Source organism: Myotis yumanensis, unplaced genomic scaffold (genome assembly GCF_028538775.1).
Source record: "Myotis yumanensis isolate MYYU_CA2020_CCGP unplaced genomic scaffold, mMyoYum1.0.hap1 SCAF_3, whole genome shotgun sequence".
NCBI lineage: Eukaryota > Metazoa > Chordata > Mammalia > Chiroptera > Vespertilionidae > Myotis > Myotis yumanensis.
Window position 1 is genome coordinate 78,666,692 of NW_027223754.1, and position 21,593 is coordinate 78,688,284.

Sequence of the window (21,593 nt, forward strand, 5' to 3'; positions counted from 1 at the left end):
ATGTTTAAAGGCAATGTGAGACATCAATACTCTCAAGCAGTTCTTGTGGAATTAGAATCTATTGCAGGAGCAATACCACTTAGTGCAGGAGTCAGCAAACTATTCTTGAAAGGGACCAGATAGTAAACTTTTTCAACTTCAGTACATAAGGTTTCTGTTTTAACTACTAGCTCTGCAGTTATAGGGAGAAAGCAATCATAGATAATATGTACATATTAAGAGCAGCTGTATTCCAATAAAACTTTATTATGGACACTGACATCCAAGCAATATAATTCTCACATATCACAAGGTGATATCCTTATTTTGATTTACTTTTCAAGCATTTACAAATGTAAAAGCCATTTTTACCTCTTGGGCTTAGAGAAATAGGTGGTAAGCTAGATATGGCCTATAGTTTTATCATTGTGTGGATTAAAAACGTACACTTTGCTATCAAATATGGGTTGTATTATCCACAGAAAATTTATTGTTGTATTTCTAACATCTAATTAAGAGTCACTTTAGATATTTTTATACAAAAATATTTCTATTGGATAGACACTATCTGATTACTTTTGTCAATTATAGTTCTCAGTTGTGTTAAACAAAATTACAGGTAAAATATCTTTGCAGAATTTATGTCTTTCTAAGGCTTATTCTGTCTATAAATAAATTGTATTACAATGTTGACTATAAAATATACAACAGATGACTTATAATATGGGATATGTACCATATGTAAGCTTTGTAGGACTGATGGGATTGAAATCACATTTTAGCAAAAAGAGTTCATTTCAATACCAGCCATTTTGACCAGGACAAATATTGACAGCTAGAAAGATCAAACAACCACAGAAGAACTGGCTCTAGAAATGGGAGATTTGTGCAGGTAGTTTTCTATTTATTGGATTTGAGTTTAATCTAACATACATTAGATTTTCTGATTATCAAATGCATACATATAGAATAGAGAACATATGCTATATAAAAAATGAAAATCACCCATAATTTCAATAGTGATGAGTGAACATAGTAATAGTAAATAAGTTTACCTGCTTATTGCTTGTCTATCTATCTATCTGACATTTCTCCAAGCATATTTACTTTACTAAATTTATAGTTTTAAATTTTTTTTTTTACTTTCCAATATTTAATCATTTGTTTTTATTATTTTTAAAATACTGATCCATATTTTTATTATTAAATATTGCTTGTTGGATATGTATAGCCTTATATAACTATTTTCTTATTTTTAATAAGGTAAGTTATAATATTGTTATTTACAATAACACTACAATACACTACATGTACATAAGTCTTTTGCTTCAACTTGATTATTTATTTAGTATATATTCATAGAAGAAGAGTATATGATTGAAAGAGTAATAAAACCTTTTAGTTTTCTCAGACATTTAAAAAATTACAATACTAAAATTTTTATATAAAATTAAGTTTCCATTAAATTTAGATGAGATATTTATTTCTTTGCATACTTTGTTGCCAATCTGATGAGAAAAAAAAATTATATTTCATTTTTGTACTGCCTAATGACTAGAAAATATATATTGAATAAATAATTTTTCTTTTCTCATATTATTTTCACATAGCCAAAGATCATTTGTATTTTCTACTAATTACATATGCATATTTTATAAATTATAAAATATAATATACTTTATGGAGTTGGTAAACTACAAATATGATATTATATTGAAGATCCTGAAAATTCAAAGTATTTTCCAGGTATTGTCTAGCTTTGGCTTAACTACTATATTTATTTTAGGGATAGTTCAAAATGATTTTGACACTCGATATGAGGCAACTTTTCTATAAGTTTTATTATGCATTAGACTGAGGCAAACACCAAGGAACAAATAAACAGCAATGGGAGTTAAAGAGAGTACCCCTAATAAGAAAACCTCTAAAATCAAGGAATTCATTAATATTTAATAATAGCAATATATCAGATGTCTGATTGACATCTGTGCCAAACACCAAATTTGCGTGTTCTTTTAACATACATAATACTAGAGTGGATCAAAAAATGCCATCAGATAACACTAATACTTTTTTAGTTGCTTTTAAAGATAGCTTTAAATCTCATTAGTAGCTACTGACAAGAGGGGCACTGAACCACATTAATTGTATATGTAATATATGAGACGAAAGGTCAGAGGTACAGCAAAGTCCACTGTCTGGTTGAGAGATGAAGCAGTAGCAGACTGCTTGCTAACTTTAGCTTATTCCTTTTCTTCCAAACCTGCATTTTAAGATAAGCAGAAGTAAATCCAATATTTGGGTAACCTTATGCTCTGAACTGATTAAATATCTAGAATATTAAGCTGCATTTACATTTACAAAAAAAAACCCCAAAAAACTGGGGATGGTGATATTTGGGGTGGTGATCTGTGCGTGCATATATGCATATTCGTGTGTGTGTTATCTATGTGTGTAAAATCTGGCTTTATGACTATTATACTGTATAAATTTTATCTAGTTTATGCAATTAAATTATTTTTAAAACCTTCTGTTTCATACATAAAGCTAAAATATTAACTATTCAATGAAACATGTGGGAATGGGAAATTCCACCTCCCCCCCCCCCCCCACCCACACAAACATATACACACACACACACACACACTTACTATAATGCTTTTCAATTGCCTGTCTGAAGGAAGAGAGGGAAAATAAAAGAACCAAAAGAAAAGGTTGGTGCTTTTGATTCAAATGGTCTTGAGAGTGGGTACTTCTAAATTTAACTGAGTGAGAAAGTAACAAACAAGTACATATGAGCCATAGAAAGCACAAAAATTGATTTTAAAATGACAACTGCTTTTTGTGAAGTTTGGAAGCTTAGAAATGCAAATATATCCAGTATAAAACTCCCTAAACACTCTAAATAGAAACTAAAGAAAGCAAGTGAAATATCATTAAACAGTTTAATACTTTTTTAAAAGAGAGAAAATATTTATTTTACTATTGAGTTATATTTATCCCAATGACTTTTTTCTTCTTTATTGACTAAGGTATTACATATGTGACCTTATCCCCCCATTCCCCCTGCCCCCAGCTCATGCCCTCACCCCCCTGGTGTCTGTGTCCATTGGTTAGACTTATATGCATGCATATAAGTCCTTTGGTCGATCGATCCCTGTTACGCCCACCCTCCCCTGCCTTCCATCTGAGGTTTGACGGTCTGATCGATGCTTTTCTGTCTCTAGATCTGTTTTTGTTCATAAGTTTATATTGTTCATTATATTCCACAAATGAGTGAGAACATGTGATATTTATCTTTCTCTGACTGACTTATTTAACATAATGCTCTCCAGTTCCATCCATGCTGTTGCAAATGGTAGGAGTTCCTTCCTTTTTACAGCAGCATAGTATTCCATTGTGTAGATGTACCACTGTTTTTTAATCCACTCATCTTCATCTGCTGATGGCGACTTAGGCTGTTTCTAAATCTTAGCTATTGTAAATTGTGCTGCTATGAACATAGGGGTGCATATATCCTTTCTGATTGGTGTTTCTAGTTTCTTGGGATATATTCCTAGAAGTGGGATTACTGGGTTAAATGGGCATTCCATTTTTAGTTTTTTGAGAAAACTCCATACTATTCTCCACAGTGGCTGCACCAATCTTCATTCTCACCAGCAGTGCACGAGGGTTCCTTTTTCTCCGCATCCTTGCCAGCACTTCTCTTTTGTTGATTTGTTGATGATAGCCATTCTGACAGGTGTGAGATGGTACCGCATTGTCATTTTGATTTGCATCTCTTGGATGATTAGTGACTTTGAGCATGTTTTCATATGTCTCTTTGCCTTCTGTATGTCCTCTTTTGAAAAGTATCTATTTATGTCTGTTACTCATTTTTTGTTTGGGTTGTTTATCTTCCTTTTGTTAAGTTGTATGAGTTCCCTGTAAATGTTGGATATTAAACCCTTATCGGAGATAACATTGGCAGATATGTTCTCCCATGCAGTGGGCTTTCTTGTTGTTTTGTTGATGGTTTCTTTTGCTGTGCAGAAGCTTTTTATTTTGATGTCCTCCCATTTGTTTACTTTCTCCTTAGTTTCCATTGCCCTAGGAGCTGTATCGGTGAAGATATTGCTTCGGCATGTCTGAGATTTTGCTGCCTTTGGATTCCTCTAAGATTTTTATGGTTTCCCGTCTTACTTTTTAGTCCTTTATCCATTTTGAGTTTTTTTTTGTGTTTGTGTATGGTGTAGGTTGGACTAGTTTCATTTTTTTGCATGTATCTGTCCAATTTTCCCAACACCATTTACTAAAGAGATGGTCTTGACTCCATTGTATGCTCTTGCCTCCTTTGTCAAATATTAATCAAGCATAGTGGTTTGGGTCAATTTCTAGGTTTTCTATTCTATTCCATTGGTCTATATGTCTGTTCTTGTGCCAGTACCAGGCAGTTTTGAGAACAGTGGCTTTGTAATACAGCTTGATATCTGGTATTGAGATTCCTCCTACTTTATTCTTTTTTCTCAGGATTGCTGCAGCTATTCAGGGTCTTTTTTTTATTCCAGATGAATTTTTGGAGAGTTTGTTCTAGGTCTGTTCAATATGCCATTGGTATTTTAACGGGGAGTGCATTGAATCTATAAATTGCTTTGGGTAGTATGGACATTTTAATGATGTTGATTCTACCAATCCATGAACACAGTATGTTCTTCCCTCTGTTTATATCTTCCTCTGTCTCTATTTTCAGTTTCGTGTAGTTTTCGGAGTACAAGTCTTTTACCTCCTTAGTTAAGTTTATTACTAGGTATCTTAATATTTTTGGTGTAATAGTAAATGGGATTTTTTTTTAACTTCTCTTTCTGTAAGTTCACTATTGGTATATAAAAATGCCATAGATTTCTGAGCATTAATTTTGCATCCTGCCATTGACTTTTTAATTGATAAAAATAATTAATTTTTACAGATAAATATTTTTAAGCACCGTAAGTTTACAGGAACATATTACTTGATGTCATTGTTCTTTCAACAATGTCCTATCATGGTTTATTTGTGGTCAATTTATAGATTCTTTAAATATATTGAGATGTTTCTAACTAGTTTTATTTATACATTTTGTTAGAAAATCTATTGTACTACATTCATATGCAAATATTTTAATACAGTTTTAGGTGTTTTAATTGGAGTTTGCATTGTTACATGGCTGTTAAAGTAATATGAATCTGTCATACAAAGCAGTGCAAGTTTGTAATGATATAGTACTTGAAATATGGAATTTCCAGGAAAAAAATATTGAAGTTAATTAAAGAAAAAATGTTGAGTCTTCTACATTAAAACTAAAAATATTCCTGAGAAAACCATTAAAAATTTAAATATGAAGGGACATAGTATATTTAATAAATTGGAGAGTCAATGTAGTTAGGACATCAATTCCCTTCCAAATTTATCAACTGAATTTAATCACAATAAATATTCTGGCAAACATTTCTTTCAATGTAGCAATTGACAAGTTAACTATAATTTCTAATAAAATATAAAGAACCCAGGGTAGACAAAGAAATTATTAAGAAAAACAAAAGTGAAAGGATGAATATAACTTGATCTCAAGAGCTATTACATAGCTACACTAAACAGGACAGCATAATATTGGCAAACAGATAGGCATTGGCAAAGGGAACCTAATAGAAATAGAAAAAGAACTAAGTATATATGTTCAGATGCTTATCAGTAAAACTTCTAAAGAAATTCAATTGGAAAAGAGAAGACTTTTTCAAGAAATGATAATAGAAAACATCCAGATATTTGCATGGGGGTGGGAGGGAACATTAACCCATACTTCACATCCTTACACAAAAATTGACTCTAAAGATTCTAACGCACCAAAGACTTAAATTTACAAGGCAAAACTTTGTTGTTGTTTTTCTAGGAGAAAATTTCTGTGACCCTGGAGAAGACCCAAATTATTCTATTTCCTTAATAACTAAACTTTGAAAATAAGATTCAGTGCTTCTAAATGATGATCCAAGAATGATCCTCAATATTAAATTCATCACTAGCCATACCATAAATGAAATAGAATGGCTTAACAGCATGGGAGCATGGGAAGACAAATGATTATTGATGTTAGGTTCAGTTTTCCTTTTGTTAAAACAAGTGCTCAATAAATAGATCTTACTTTTTATAGCCTGATGTTAAAAAAAGACTCTTTTTAGTTGTGTTGTACCATTTGTTTTGCATTGTAGAATGTACATAAACTAATTTCTTTATAGTCACTAGCTCAGACAACATTCTTTAATTTACTTTGAGTCTCATTTTAAGCTATCCTTGCAAGGCTTCACTGAATTTTGCCCTCTCCTACTTCTGCACATTAGATAGAATAGGTTTCTTGCTCCTTAGTCCAGTAACATTCTGAGTATTTCTTTGTTAGAAATTTGAGTTCATTGTATTACATTGTTATCCCGAGTGTCTATTTTCTCTACTTGAAGTAAGTAACCAACCCAGCTGGTGTGGCTCAGTGGTTGAGGACCTACTCATGAGCCAGGAGGTCTCAGGTCAATTACCAATCAGGGCACTTGCTCAGGTTTCAGGCTTGATTCCCAGTAGGGAACATGCAGGAGACAGCCAATGTATAATTCTCTCTCATTGATGTTTCTATTTCTCTCTCCCTCTCCCTTCCTCTCTCTGAAATCAATAAAAACATATTTAAAAAACAAAACAGTGGCTGGCATAGTGATTAAAAGAGTATGTATATTCACAAAATACACTTATTAGAAAAATATTTCTCTTCTTTAGCAAATTATTTTTCTTTGAGATTTATATTTTTCATTCTCTAACATGTTTATGGAGGTATATTTATTTTTCTAAAATCCTGTGTTTTCTTGGTCCTCTTCTTTCTTTTCTTTTTCTTCCTTTTACTTTAAAATATTTAATTTTTAGTAACTAGAAATTTCTGGAGGGAATAACTTTCTATTTTATCATTTTACCATGAAGACTATGAAATTTTAAGCTCAATATTAGATAGCAACAAATGTGCAGGATATTGTTTTATTTACAAGCTTTGCATTGTGAATTATACTCTAAAGTGGTAAGTAAACAGATAATGACCTAGTTTTTAGATTTTGATCTATGAGAAGACCAATTAATAAGCTATGAATAAGATATGTGATATCTTCCACAGCTTATATAGAAATCAAAATTGATTAGGAATATAAAGCTTACATTTTCCCTTTAAAACTATAATATACCTCCATTTGCAAAAATTGAAGATTTAACATACATGTAAAACAATCTGTAACATATATAAAAAATCTATTTTTAAGATGTATAAAAATCTATTAAATCTAGTAAAACTTTAAAATCTGGTAAATACAAAAAAATATATTTAATACCCTATAGGTAAAAAATAATCAACTCTTTTCAGTGAATGTAGACAAGTTAGCCAATTATGATGAACAGCAACAACAACAATAACAACAACAAAAGACATTTAAAACCATAGTAATGGCCCTTGAGAACTCATACAATTTGACAAAAGGAAGACAAACAAATCAATTAAAAAATGAGCAAAGGACCTAAGTAGACACTTCTCCAAAGGGGACGCATGGATGGCCAGAGACATATGAAAAAATGTTCAAAGTCACTGATCATCGGAGACATGCAAATCAAAATGACAGTGAGGTACCACCTCACACCTGTCAGAATGGTTACCATCAGCAAATAAACAAGTGGTAAGTGCTGGTGAGGCTGTGGAGAAAAAGGAACCCTAGTACACTACTGGTGGGAATGCAGACTGGTGCAGCCACTGTGGAAAATAATATGGAGTTTCCTCAAAAAAATTAAATATGCAACTTCCATTTCACCCAGTAATCCCACTTCTAAAGTGCCCATCAGTAGATGAGTGAATAAAAAATTTGTCATACATCGACACAGATAATAGGGTGGTGAAGGCCTGCGGTGAGGGCAGGCTAGAAGGGGTCAATGGGGGAGAAAAAGGGGACATATAATACTTTCAACAATAAAGATTTAAAAAAAGATAAAGGTCCTTGAATATTGTAGCACCTAATTGAAATGGTTATAGAGAAAAGTAAAACCATAAGAAAACAAGCATCATCTGGCTTCTGGGTACCAATTACCTCTTGCTAAGTGGCCCTAGTCTGGCACCTGCAGCAGTCCGACTTGGTTCATAGGTTGGGCTCCCCTGGGCACCTCTAAACCAAAAAAAATAACAGTTATCTGCAGATCACTTTGTAGCTTGTGTTTGTTGGCCCCAGGCAGGGCACAGGCAGTGGCTTACTTTGCACCTCCTGAGAGGCCTCAGAGCCATTTTACCTGTTGGACAGCATCAGTCAATACCAGATTACAACTCTACCACCTCCATGAGCAACACACTTAAGGGGCAAACTCGGTGGGTATCAGGGCTTCACTAGAGCAAGTCATACTCCATAGGGTTGACTCCTGCACAGCTGCTTCTCTGCTGTAGTTGTGGCCTGTCCTGGCAGCCAATTGTTTTGGGGGTCAGTCCCTCTCAGTGACACCACAGCAATCAACTACAAGGGAACAGTACACACAGCTCACACAGGGGCATACTTGGAGTGCCCAGCTTGGGTGACTGGGGAGGCTGTGCCACTCTGTCCTACCACATAAGGCCACTCTACCAACCATATAAGGCAGCTCTACCTAATATATATAAACTAGAGGCCTGATGCACAAAATTCATGCAACAGTAGGCCTTCGCAGCTGCTGCCTCGATCCTGCGGCTGCAGCCCTGGCTTCATCCGGAAGGACGTCTGGATGGTCTTTTGATTGATTTGAATATTATGCTTTTATTATTATAGATAAGCATAAGAAAGCAGCCAAAATGTGGAGACAAATATACGGGTCCCAAATGAAGGAATAGGAGAAATCTCCAGGCAAACAAAACAAAACAAACTAAATGAAATGGAGGCAAGCAAACTACAAGATACAGAGTTAAAAACAATGGTTATAAGAATGCTAGAAGAAATTAGTGAGAATTTCAACAGCATAGAAAAGGACATAGAAACCATAAATAAAACCGTTGAGATATGAAGGCTAAAGTAACTGAAATAAAGAATAATTTACAGGGAATCAACAGTAGAATAGATGAAACTGAGAATCTAATCAGTAATTTAAAATATCAGGAAGCAAACAAAATGAAAACAAACAAACAAACAAAAAACACCTAATCAGAAGAAAAGAAATTTCCAAAAATATCATGATAGTGTAAGGATCCTCTGGGACAACTTCAAGCATACCAAATTTCACATCATGGGAGTGCTGAAAAAAAGAAGAGAGAGAGTAAGAAATTGAAAACCTATTTGAAAAAAAGAATGACATAAAACTTCCCTTACCTGCTGAAGAAAATAGACATGTAAGTCCAGGAAGTGCAGAGAATCTCAAACAAGATGAAACCAAAGAGGCCCACACCAAGACACATCACAGTTAAAATGCCAAAGGTTAAAGACAAAGAGAGAACCTTAAAAGCAGCAAGAGAAAAGCAGCTAGTTTCCTACAAGTGAGTTCCCATAAGACTGTTAGCTGATTTCTCAACAGAAACTATGCAGGACAGAAGGGAGTGGCAAGAAATATTCAAAGTGATGAAAAGCAAGGACCTACAACCAAGATTACTCTATCTGGCAAAGCTATCATTTAGAATCAAAAGACAAATAAAGGGCTTCACAGACAAGAAAAAGCTAAAGGATTTCATCACAACCAAACCAGCATTACATGAAATATTAAAGAGTCTTTAAGAAGAAGAAAAAAAAATAAAAATTATGAACACTAGAATGGCAATACATATATCTATCAACAATTGAATTTAAAGTAAAAATAAAAAAACAAGCAGAACAGAGACAAACTCATAGATACAAACAAAGAACATTTTGACTGCTGCCAAATGTGAGTGCGGTTGGGGAGGATGGGTGAAAAAGGGGAATGGATTTAAGAGTGCAAATTACTAGTTACAGAATAGTCACAGGGATGTACAGTACAGCATAGGGAATATGGTCCATAATATTCTAATAACTACTAGTATGTATGGTGTCAAATAGGTATAAGATTTTCAGGGATGATCACTTAGTAAGTTATATAATGTCTAGTCACTGGATTGTACACCTGAAACTAATATAATATTGTATGTCAACTGTAATTGAATTTTTTTTAAAAATAATTCTAAAAAGAAGTAAATTGGATAAGAAAGAGCAGACAGATATTTTAAAAATATATTTTCATGGATTTCAGAGAGGAAGGGAGAGGGACAGAGGGTGAGGGATACAGAAACATCAATGATGAAAGAGAATCATTGATTGGCTGCCTCCTGCACGCCCCCCCCCCCCCCCACTGGGGATCCAGCCCCCAACCCTTGCATGTGCCCTTGACTGATATTGAACCTGGGATCCTTCAGTCTGCAGGCTGACACTCTATCCACTGAGTCAAACCAGCTAGGGCCAGATTTAAAAAACAAAACAAAACAAAAATACACGTTGGTTTTTATTCTTTCTTCTGGGTTTCTGAGTATAGGATTGTTTAGATTTTAGTTAAATGTATAATTTAGCTCCAATATAAACAAAATATTAAGAAGAAAATACATCTTCACTCTTGATATTTCAAAAGGAGGAACATAAATTGACATAGGATTCCTGGCTTTTCTCTTACATGTGACTTATCACCATAAGAGGTTGAGGGACTTATTCATTGCTGAATTTCTAAGTATCTAGGGCTTTCCTACTTTTCTTTTTTTAATTATAAAGTATCCCTTGAAAAGACAGATTTTGTAGTGATCTTCCATGACACAAATAGTATAGGAACAGATTCTGCTTCTGAAAATGTGAAATGGTTCTACTTAAGATGGTTACTGATGTGTATATTTATCTTATTTTGGGTTGTGGACTTGGGTCTATTTTCCCACAAAAATAAGCCACAATTTCCAATATAAGTTTCATGGATAATAAACATGATATTTTGCTCTTCATTTATCCTACTTAGTTGAGTTGCTTTCAAACTTAAGTAGGAAAATGTGCCACTATATTGGATGCCCTCACACCCAATAGATGTGCATAAGGATGGTAGGGTCCCAGCCACAATGAATGATTTTAGAGATAGTAGAAATAAGAACTAGTGTTTAAACTAATCTGACTATTTTACAAGTGAGGAATCTACTCTCTAAAGAGGGTAATTAGCCTATTTAAGGGCTTACAGTTAATAATTGTGGCAAAACTGTAAATGAACTATGATCTATTGACAATCAGGGTCATTGTCATTGTCAGGGTCAGGATTCCTTTAAACTATCCTATATAATAAAAGGGTAATATGCAAATAGACCGAATGGCAGAACAATTGAACAACCAATCAAAGCATAATATGTTAATGATATGATAAGGCTGCTCAACTGCTTGCTATGACATGCACTGACTACCAGGGGGCAGACAGTTGGCTGGTTGACCAGTTGCTATGATGTGTACTGACCACCAGAGGGCAGATGCTCTGACCGGTAGGTTACCTTGCTGCTGGGGTCCGGCCTATCAGGACTGAGTGGAAAGGCTGGACATGCCCTGGAGCCCTTCCGGGGCCCCTTCCTGGCCCCATCATGTACCGGTGGTGTCCCTCAGCCTGGCCTGCACCCTCTCACAATCTGGGACCCCTCGGGGGCATGTCAGAGAGCTCGTTTCAGCCCTACCCCGCAGGCCACACCCCTTGGGAGGGTGCCAGACACAGAGCTCATGGCTGGTGAGTGCTGCTGTAGCAGCACGAGCCTCTCCTGATCAGGACTGATTGGGTGTGAGCCCATGGCAGGCACAGTGGGGCCGGGATGAGCGGGAGCAGCAGGTAGGAGCTGCAGGCAGCGTTGGACAGTGAATTTCGGCCCAATCCCTGCAGGCCACCCAGAGGGACCCCACCCATGCACAAATTTGTTCACCGGGCCTCTAGTATTGCTATAATACCCATGACCTACAAAGCCAGAAGATCTCATTTCTATATTTAGACCTTTTTCATATTACTTTCATATTATGCCATTCAGTTTTCTTTTTTGCATAACCATAATCAAGTTCACAAGGTTGTTTTGGAATAAGAAGGTATATGTGTGTAAAGGACACCCTATAAACTTTGCTGTAGAGTAAACAGCCACTTCCTATATTATCTCAATATAACTATTTTTCTAAAATGAATAAAAATGAGTTAAGAAATGATTATAAAAATAGCCGGTTTTATCAATGCTAATTAAGATAATAAAGTATAAGCAAATAGTTTTAACTCCATAGGTTTAAAATGTATTTATTTGAAACATAAAATTAGGATATCCTATCTAATAAAGAGGGAATATGAACATTGACCATCAGGCCATCACAAAGATGGCGGTGCCCACAATGGAGGTGGGGTTTCCATAACACAAGATGGCTGCACACACAGAGGAGGCCGAGTTCCTGTAACGAGTCTTAACAAGCAATCAGCAGGGACCTGAGGCTGTGCCCCCTCCTGGTGGGGCTTGACAGGGACCCTGAGGCTGCGCCCCTCCTACCCAGTGGGGCTTGATGGGGGATCTCAGGCTGCATCCCCTGCCTGGCAGGGCTTAACAGGGAACCTCAAGCAGCGCCCCCCACCCTGGCACCAGGTCAAGGGACCTGAGGGTGCACTGGGGAATCTAAGGCTGCACCCCACCCCCCGCCTGGCATGCACCGGGGGACCTGAGGCTGCACCTCACACCTGGCAGGGCTTGACAAGGGTGGGGCTGAGTGGGTCTGGATCTCGCCCAATGGGGATGGGGCCAGCTGGGTCTGGGTCTCGCACGGTTTTGAGGCACCGCAGGTGGCCGGGGACTTGACTCTGGGTCCCGCGGCATGCCCCAGACTCTGACAGGAGGAAGATTTTCATATACATTTTACTGATTTTCTTTCATCTCTGACACTTGTATTATAAAGGGCAAATAGCAATATTAAAATATTTCCTCTAATTAATCCCCTTTTAATGTGCATGAATTTCATGCACCGGGCCACTAGTACTTTTATAATAATTGAGAAATTATAATTTTTGTATAAGATAAAACTAAGGATATTCTAACATAGCATATGGATATTTTTTGAGCTAAACAAATGCAAAAAATCTCATTCATCCTGTCATTACCAAACCAATTGCTCTAATGTCTAAATTCAACTTTCTTAGATGGCCTGTTTATCCTGTTCTATTCCTTTTCTTACCTTACCAAACCAAGTTCATATACATTTACTCAGCAATATCTTCTATTTTTGTTACTGTATTTCACAATCATTTTAGTAATTAATACAATTTAATGTTAAATAGGAGTAACATCTTAAAAAGTGTTTATCTTACTCCTAATGAAATAGTTTGCGAAAAGTAGACAAGATCAAGTGAAGAATCGTTATTTTATTCATTTTCTTTTTTTGCTATCAATCTTACCTGTGGGATAACTGTTTTAATGGTATCTGCGCATATATAATGATATGCCTAATCCCAACTTTTGTTTAAAATCTCACTCCAAAATAATGTGACATAAAGGACAGGTCACAAAACCCATTTGAAAGATTGCTTTAATACTTCTGGCATTTAACAGATTTATCTTCATTTTGTTATCATGTGCCCTTTAAAGTAAATTTTAAGATGAAATATTCTAACTTCTGATTGAGATTCTACAGTGGTGACATAGTCAGCATTTTCAACCAATTCTGTGTTCTGAGCCCAATAAAGATCTTAAAATTCTCTCTTTATAAGCATCAAACTGAGGAAAAAAGAATTGGAAACATTACATGGTTTTATTTAGTACTAGAGGCCTGGTGCACGAAATTCATGCACATGGGGGGGGTCCCTCAGCCAGGCCTGCACCCTCTCTAATCCAGGACCCCTCAGGGGATGTGTATAGGATCGGGCCTAAACTGGCAGTTGGACATTCCTCTCGCAATCCAGGAATGCTGGCTCCTAACTGCTCGCCTGCCTCCCTGCCTGATTGCCTGTAACTACTTCTGCCAGCTGGCCTGATTTCTCCCTAACTGCTCCCCCTGCTCCCCTGCTGGCCTGCTCACTCCCTAACTGCTCCCCTGCCAGCCTGATCGCCCCTAACCACCACTGCCTCGGCCCCCACCACCGTGGCTTTGTCTGGAAGAGGTCTGGTCTAATTGGCATATTACCCTTTTATTAGTATAGATGGTGTTCCCATCTGAGAGTAAATACATTCCTCGCTGCCAATCAATTGGGTGTCAAATGTGTGTTCTTTGAAACAATGCTTTGATAATGACACTATCGCCAAATAAAGACCAACAATTCCATTTTTTACAACAAATTATAACAAATCACTTTCAAACTCCAAAATTATCAAAATTAACTAGTTCCTTATTGGCCTCTTAGCACAATTATTTAGCTATTTTCCAATGAGATTAGTAAATTCTAAAAGTTCTAGGAGTTATAGATTTTTGCTTAAATAAAATTAAAAATAGTCCTCACAAAGTAACAAAGAGAATTTTTTTCAGTTAAAAACATCATTATATTGACATTTTTTTACTAATATTGAAAATTATTAGTTTTCATTAGAAGTTTCCTAGAAACATCTAAAGCAAGTTGCAAATAAAAGATTTTAAATTTTGTTCACACTTTTCAAATGCTCAAAAATTATATGTGATAATAATATCAACCAAGAAGTCAAGAATTCAGTGAGACAGTGGTTTATAAGGATTAGATCTTGTTAGAGGATAAGAAAAAGTCTCTCTCTCTTTGTTTTGTTTTGTTCTTATGCAGAGTTCTGAGAACGAGAATCTTAAATAAAGATTATAAGGAATTTTATTCATATTCAAAAGTGGAACAAATCATACAAATTTCTCTGAACTGACAAGGAATTAAGAGGAAATGGCCTGCAGGAGAGAACAAGGTATTTGAGACTCCTCATCAGCAGTCTAATCAAGTGAGGGCCCAGTGGCAGTTCTAAGCAGCTCACACAATTACTCTGGAATTTGCTGCTAGTAAAATATCTTCCTGTCTTATAGTCACATTCTATGATTGTCACCTGAATGGAGTGATCGGGGTAGAATAACAAGTGTAAAACATTTTATTAAATGTTTCTTCCTTTGTGCTTTGGTATCACCCACTCACTCTGTTTATGTTTTTATACTAACCATCTTATATAGACCCTCAGGCAAATGTGCATATATCCCAGAGTAGTAAAACACAAAGTGATATAATATGCATAATCATTACACCACAGCTTAAGTTTATATTTTTAGAGCGTATAAGAGCATGTAAAAAATTCCTCTCCCACAAATGACATGTTCTTTGATATTTAGTTTTGAAAAGGTTATCAGCCCTAAGAAAAACTTTAAAACTAGGCAAACATCTATAAAATAGTTCATCTAGCTAGTGTTTGGCAAGCATAGATTATTGAGATCTGAGGAAAAGAGGAAACCCTCACAACATGAAAATATACCACATTGAGGAGAGGTTGTTTAACCCGGAGGCTACCTGCAAACAAGCACCAACCACCTCCATGGAGTTATTAACAGAATGCTGTGTTCCTGTGGGAGAGAGGACGGGAAGGGCTGTGTGATTCAAATTTTATTCAAAACCATTAGACAGACAGAGAGAGAAATGGTGGCACACATCCTTTCTGACTCTCCTCACTTCTTTCCAGTCTCCTCTCAAGAGGGAAGCAGCACGATGAAATACACAAATGGCAATCGAAGAATAAAAATTGGAAATTTTTGACTAAGTTGAGATGATATTGTTTCAATAATGAATGAATATTCACTGAGCTCTCTTTAAGGTTTCAAGGCACTTGTCTAAGCATCGGAGGTAGAAAGAGAGAAAGAAAGAAAGAGAAAGAAAGAAAGAAAGAAAGAAAGAAAGAAAGAAAGAAAGAAAGAAAGAAAGGAAGGAAGGAAGGAAGGAAGGAAGGAAGGAAGGAAGGAAGGAAGGAAGGAAGGAAGGAAGGAAGGAAGGAAGGAAGAAGAAAAAGAAAGAAAAAAAGAAAGAAAGAAAGAAAGAAAGAAAGAAAGAAAGAAAGAAAGAAAGAAAGAGTCTCTGCTATGATTTTTTAAAGAATGATCTGAATAAGGACACATTTGTAATACCTTAACTAATAAAGAATTAAAAAAAAAGAATGATCTGATAATGACAGTATCACCAAATAAAAAACAACCATTTCATTTTGACAACAAATCATAACAAATCACTTTCAAACTGCACAATTAACTAGTACATAACTAGGACACAAATGCTACCTCTGAATTTCAGGTTGCTATATGAGCAGTTATCCTAACTTGGATTTTGGAAGAAAATGAAGATGGAGGGATGCCTGAAAAAACAAAGAAATTATACAAATTAGCCTCTTAAAGTATGCTTATATCTTTATTCTGTTTGAAACTTGTTCAAATAACACATACTGGTAAGCAACATGCTTCCTTCTGTCAAATTGTGCCTGTTTCTATAAAATAATCTATTTTCTCTTTGTAAATTAACCTTTTGATATAAGCCGAATGTTTTTGATTATTAAATTGTATATTTTGCTATAAAGTGTGAAGCCACATGAATGACTAATTGGTGTGGAGAAGAAATAGTAGAGACAACATTTACACCTCTGTGACCACCTTCTCACCCACAGGAAACCTCATTTATCAGGAAATTAAGTTTTCTAAATTAATGTAAAGACCTCTATGGCCCTTCTCCATTATTTCAATCCCTTTTATAAATGGAATAAAAGAAAAGCCATCAATATAAAGAAAGATCATGGAGTGTCAATAAATATGTAATAATTGAATACTTAAATAAGAAATTAGCATATTCTTCCTAATGCCTTAAAAGTTGAGTCTACTAAAGGAATCACCTGATCAAAATCTACTTCAGTCCTTAAACCATCACTCCCAATGGAAACTCAGGCACAATCCCAGCTCTCCTACTCTCCAGAGTTTGCATTAATATGTTGTCCTGCTATTGGTTTGCAGGTAAGAGTCTGAAACTGGCTCCCATACACAGAGGTCAGAGAGAGCCTGAAGAAAGAGGCAGACCATTCCAGATTGGTAAGTGATACATTTAATCAGCAAGGGAAGTTATACACAAGTCTTGTCTTGGGTGGCCACAATCAAGCTTTGTCACCACTTTCGGACTTTAATCCATGGCAGTCCACGCCCTCGTGGCTGTCAAAAGGGCGTGCTAAAGTCTCCAATCTATTATCCTGCTCTCCCACCTTGTCTGCTAGCCCCAAAGGTAGCACAGGGGTGGACAGCCACATGTCCCTCTCTAACCTCAGTTCTTCTTTCAACTTCCTAACAGAGCTTCAGACTCTAGTTGGACATTGGTGGCCAACCACCCTGCCCACCATTAAAGACCATCCGCCACAGCAGCATTCTTTTCTCCTCCTTGCCTCAGTGCACTATACCGTATATCCTCAAGCAAAAGCATCAAAGTAACTGGTGTTTCTGTGTGTGCCATTCCTTCCCACATAGAGGCTGATGGTCAACTTGAGATTTCCCCTACAAATTCCTTTCCCCAAAATACCTTTTTTTTTTTTTTCAGTATCCTGACTGTCTCTCCAATTATTGATTCATAAATTCAGGAATTCACTGGGGGTGGGGAGGTAAATATGAAACTTGCCCTTGTACATGTAGGGAAAAAGAGATCAAAGAAAGAGGCAGGACCGTCCAGATTGGTAGGTGGCAGGTTCAGTAAGCAAGGGAAGTTATATACAAGGCTAGTCTTGGGAGCTGCAAGACAAGTAGATCTCTGAACCATCCACAGACTCTTAAAGTTTGTATAGAGTGTTTAACTGGGTTCAGTCGTGTATTCAGTCCAAATTGTCTCAACAACACATTGCTCTCTCTAGGCTGTGTCCTTAAAAGAGTCCTAGTATGGGGATGGTGGGCAGAGAAGGAAGTGAGGAACCTCCAATTGCCTGGGTACATTCGCTCTTATGTCAACCATCCGTCACTCCCTTTTAATGTCCTCCTCCAACACCTGCTAACCAAAACTAAGGTCAACATCAAAGACTTCATGGATAATCCTTGGGCTCCTGTATGTCCCTTGAGTACAGAACACCCAAACCCTCAGTGTGATTTGCTGCTTCAGATTTTGCTACCTGCCCTGATCTCTGCTCCATGGACTAGTTACCTTGCTTTACCCCTCTCTCCTTTCACAACTGTGGCCTCTTGCCAAGTTTTGCTCCATCTCACATCTTTTACCCATCCTGACACACACATATAAACACAAACATATATTTTAGGACATGATAGCTCTGATTAGAATCTTTTAGAATATCTACTAGTAGATCTCACTCTCCTTATTTTATTCTATCCTGCACATAGTGTTGGGGTACTTATATGAAATAGCCTATTACTCAGAACCACATTAGAGCTCATTGTGCCCCTGCTCTCTTTCTTTGCACTATAAATCCATGTATAGCTATATACAACCTCCAGGGAGCCCTTTCGTACTATTTATGCATATTTAATTTGTATTTGTCATTTTGCATATTTGCATTTATCATGATTTACTGCGTGCTTTCTATATGCCAGGAATTTCTAAACACTTTATATACATAAATTTTCCCTCTAATATACCACTAGCAAATAGGATATTACGATATTATACCCCAAGCCTTAAAATTGACTTAGAAAGTCTAAACCATATGACCAAGAGGCAGAACTCTAGTTCTTAGCTTCCTTTCCAAACCAGTTATTGCAGCTGCAATTGTTACCCCAGCTTTGTTTGACAATTACGCTTGGATTGTTTCTTTTTTATTTTATTTTATTTTTTTTCTGATAAAGCTCACATCCTGATAATTTCTTTCCTTGCTCTCATGATTTTACAATTAAAACTCTATAGATCTGGGCTTTGTTTCTGGTTTAAAATTTTTATTTTAAAATATTTCTTGATATAGATTTTCTTCTCAATAATTTAGCTGCATTTTCACCATTAAAACAGAACTAATGTATCAATTGTAAACATATATACATATATATATTTAAAATTCAGTGCATAGAAATTATAACTTCATTTAAAAAGAATAGGCTGAGGGTTATTGCCTTAGGGGAAAGAGCATACAAGGAAACTACAGAGAACCAAGACTCAAACTTTTGGCTTTAAGTCCTAAAAAAAGTTTCTTAGAAGCTGATTAAATGAAGCTGGGGGTGGAGGGATATATATATACATATATATATATATATATATATATATATGTATATATATATATGTATATATATACATACATATATATATATATGTATATATATATATATATAATAAATGATTAGGAGCAGTATAACTTTTAAAATAAATGAATAAATGATCTTAGTCTGGCTGGTGTGGTTCAGTAATTGAGCATCCACCCATGAACCAGGAGATCACAATTGGATTCCCGGTCATGCCCATCCTGTTACAGGCTCCATCCCTGATTAGGGGTGGGCAAGAGGCAGCCAATCAATGATTCTCATCATTGATGTTTCTCTCTCTCTCTCCCTCTCCTTTTCTCTCTCTGAAATCAATAAAAACATATTTTGAAAAAATAAAAAATAAATGATCTTGACTGGGCAGTGCTGGTGATGCAGAGCTACCCGATCTGTCCAAGGTGACAGAGGTAGAGAAGACACTGAAGCGACTTCAGAGCCACAAGGGAGTGCAGGGAATCATTGTGGTGAACTCAGAAGGCATTCCCTTTAAGAATATTGATACCGAATTTTTGGACTGGAACCCAGATTCTTTACCCGCCGAAATCGAAGAATGAGTCCACGGACAGAAAGTGGTATAGCAAAGGTGGAGATTTATTGAAGAACAAGTACAGACTCCCACATAGGGAGGGGGAAGAGTCCCACAGAATGGACTTCCAAATAGGGAGGGGGGAAAGGGTCCCACTGAGTTCTTTTTCCCCATGGTTTATAAAGGCTGCAGTTCCTGTGTTCTGATATCCCCTCTGATTGGTCAATATTCCCCTTGGAATTGATTACTATAGTAATTCCTAAGGCCCTCCTCCCTCATAGTCCTTCTATTTCTCTGGGCTTTCTTCTTTTCCATCTGAATAAAGGGCTTCCTTCTCTTTATTTTGTAAATATAGACCTTTCTTGGCTAATTCCAGTTCCCTTGTCTTATGGAAATATACCTATTGCTGCTTCCTTGTCTTATGGAGATGTAACTGCACCTGACTTCCTTGTGTTATGGAAATGTACCTTCTCCCAGTCTGCAGCCCCACGCTTTTCCATGGACCCCAATTCTAAGAAATCCCTAAGCCTGCCTATGTTATCCCAAAATTACTGCTTCAGTACCATGGACAATCCTACCACCACACAGTACACCACCCTCATGTACAGCTTCATCTGGAAGACCCCAAGCACTGTGCATGAAATTGACTCCCGGAATGACTTCACTTTCCTTTGAATTCGCTCCAAGAAAAATGAAATTATGGTTGCAGCAGATAAAGACTACTTCCTGATTGTGATTCAGAATCCAACTGCATAAGCCCCTCTCTTGGCTCCATGCATAATTACTTAATCTAATGCCCCCCAAGAATAATAGTGTTAATCATGTCAACCAACTGGTAGGTGAACATCACCTTAGAATCCATGCAGACCAATCCAGTGACCAATGTGGACTGCAGCTCCACCCCACCCACCAAAAGCATCTCTCTGCTGGCCAGTTACCCTGAGTTCTTAGGAGATCCTCTTTCCTCAAATCCAGGTTTCAGAGCAAGAGCTTATGAGAGGCCCACACCCTGCTTGCTTCTGACATTCAGTTCACTTTGTTGCCCTTGGAAAGGCTGTTTTGTTTTGTTTTTTTTAACTAAAAATAACTGAAACTAGAAAAAAATAATCTTAAATTATTTTCTTTTATATAATTATTTGCCATTATAACTTTTTTATTAAGTCATAGGTTTATGTTCAACCATTGAGCCACACCAGTCAGGCACCACCATTATAACATTTTGTGTAGTACTCTGAGGGCATAATACGCTTATTAAAAATTCTAAAAATATACCAATTTTTATGTATTTGTTTCAGTTATTTAAGTTACTATTACAAACACTCTAGTAGCCTGGTCAGACATTTTACTTTTATTGCATTAATTCAATAGTTGTATGCATTTCAAGTACAGATAAGGTCCTAGCAAACTTTTATAAAAATCCATCACACAAGTTCAGAGTTAGCATATCTATCTAGGAGCCTAGAAGTCTGAATTTTCAACAAGAACCAGAGATGATTCTGATGAATGCAATGTAAAATCACATCTGTGAAATACAGATTGGTCAGAGGGCCTTTGACAAGAAAAAAAGGGTCAAAATTATAGATCTTATTTATGTGACTCTTAGAAAATCTGGTGGGTGTTTTACTATATTCTCATTGCCAGTAACATAGGAGAGTAAATTAAATATGAATTTTCAACAAAGAATATATTATATTTAAACTTTAAATTTTTAAGATATAACATCACAAATTATAATTTATATAATACTAGAGGCCCATTGCAGGAAGATTCTTGCAAGAATAGGGCTTCCTCAGGCCTATTTATGCAAGAATAGGGCTTCCTGAGGCCGGAGCGAAGCAGTGGAGAAGGGAGCAAAGCCCTCCTTGGCGGGCTTCGCTCCCTTCTCCGCTGCCTCACTCCCTCCTGTCTCCGCTGCCTGGCTTCCTCCCGTCTCCGCT

The 21,593-nt window shown here is 36.4% G+C and overlaps 1 pseudogene; it reads left to right on the forward strand.

The window, feature by feature from the left end:
* Positions 1-7,584: 7,584 nt before the first annotated feature.
* On the forward strand, positions 7,585-20,412 carry LOC139006216 (dynein light chain roadblock-type 1 pseudogene; annotated as a pseudogene).
* The last annotated feature ends 1,181 nt before the right edge of the window (positions 20,413-21,593 follow it).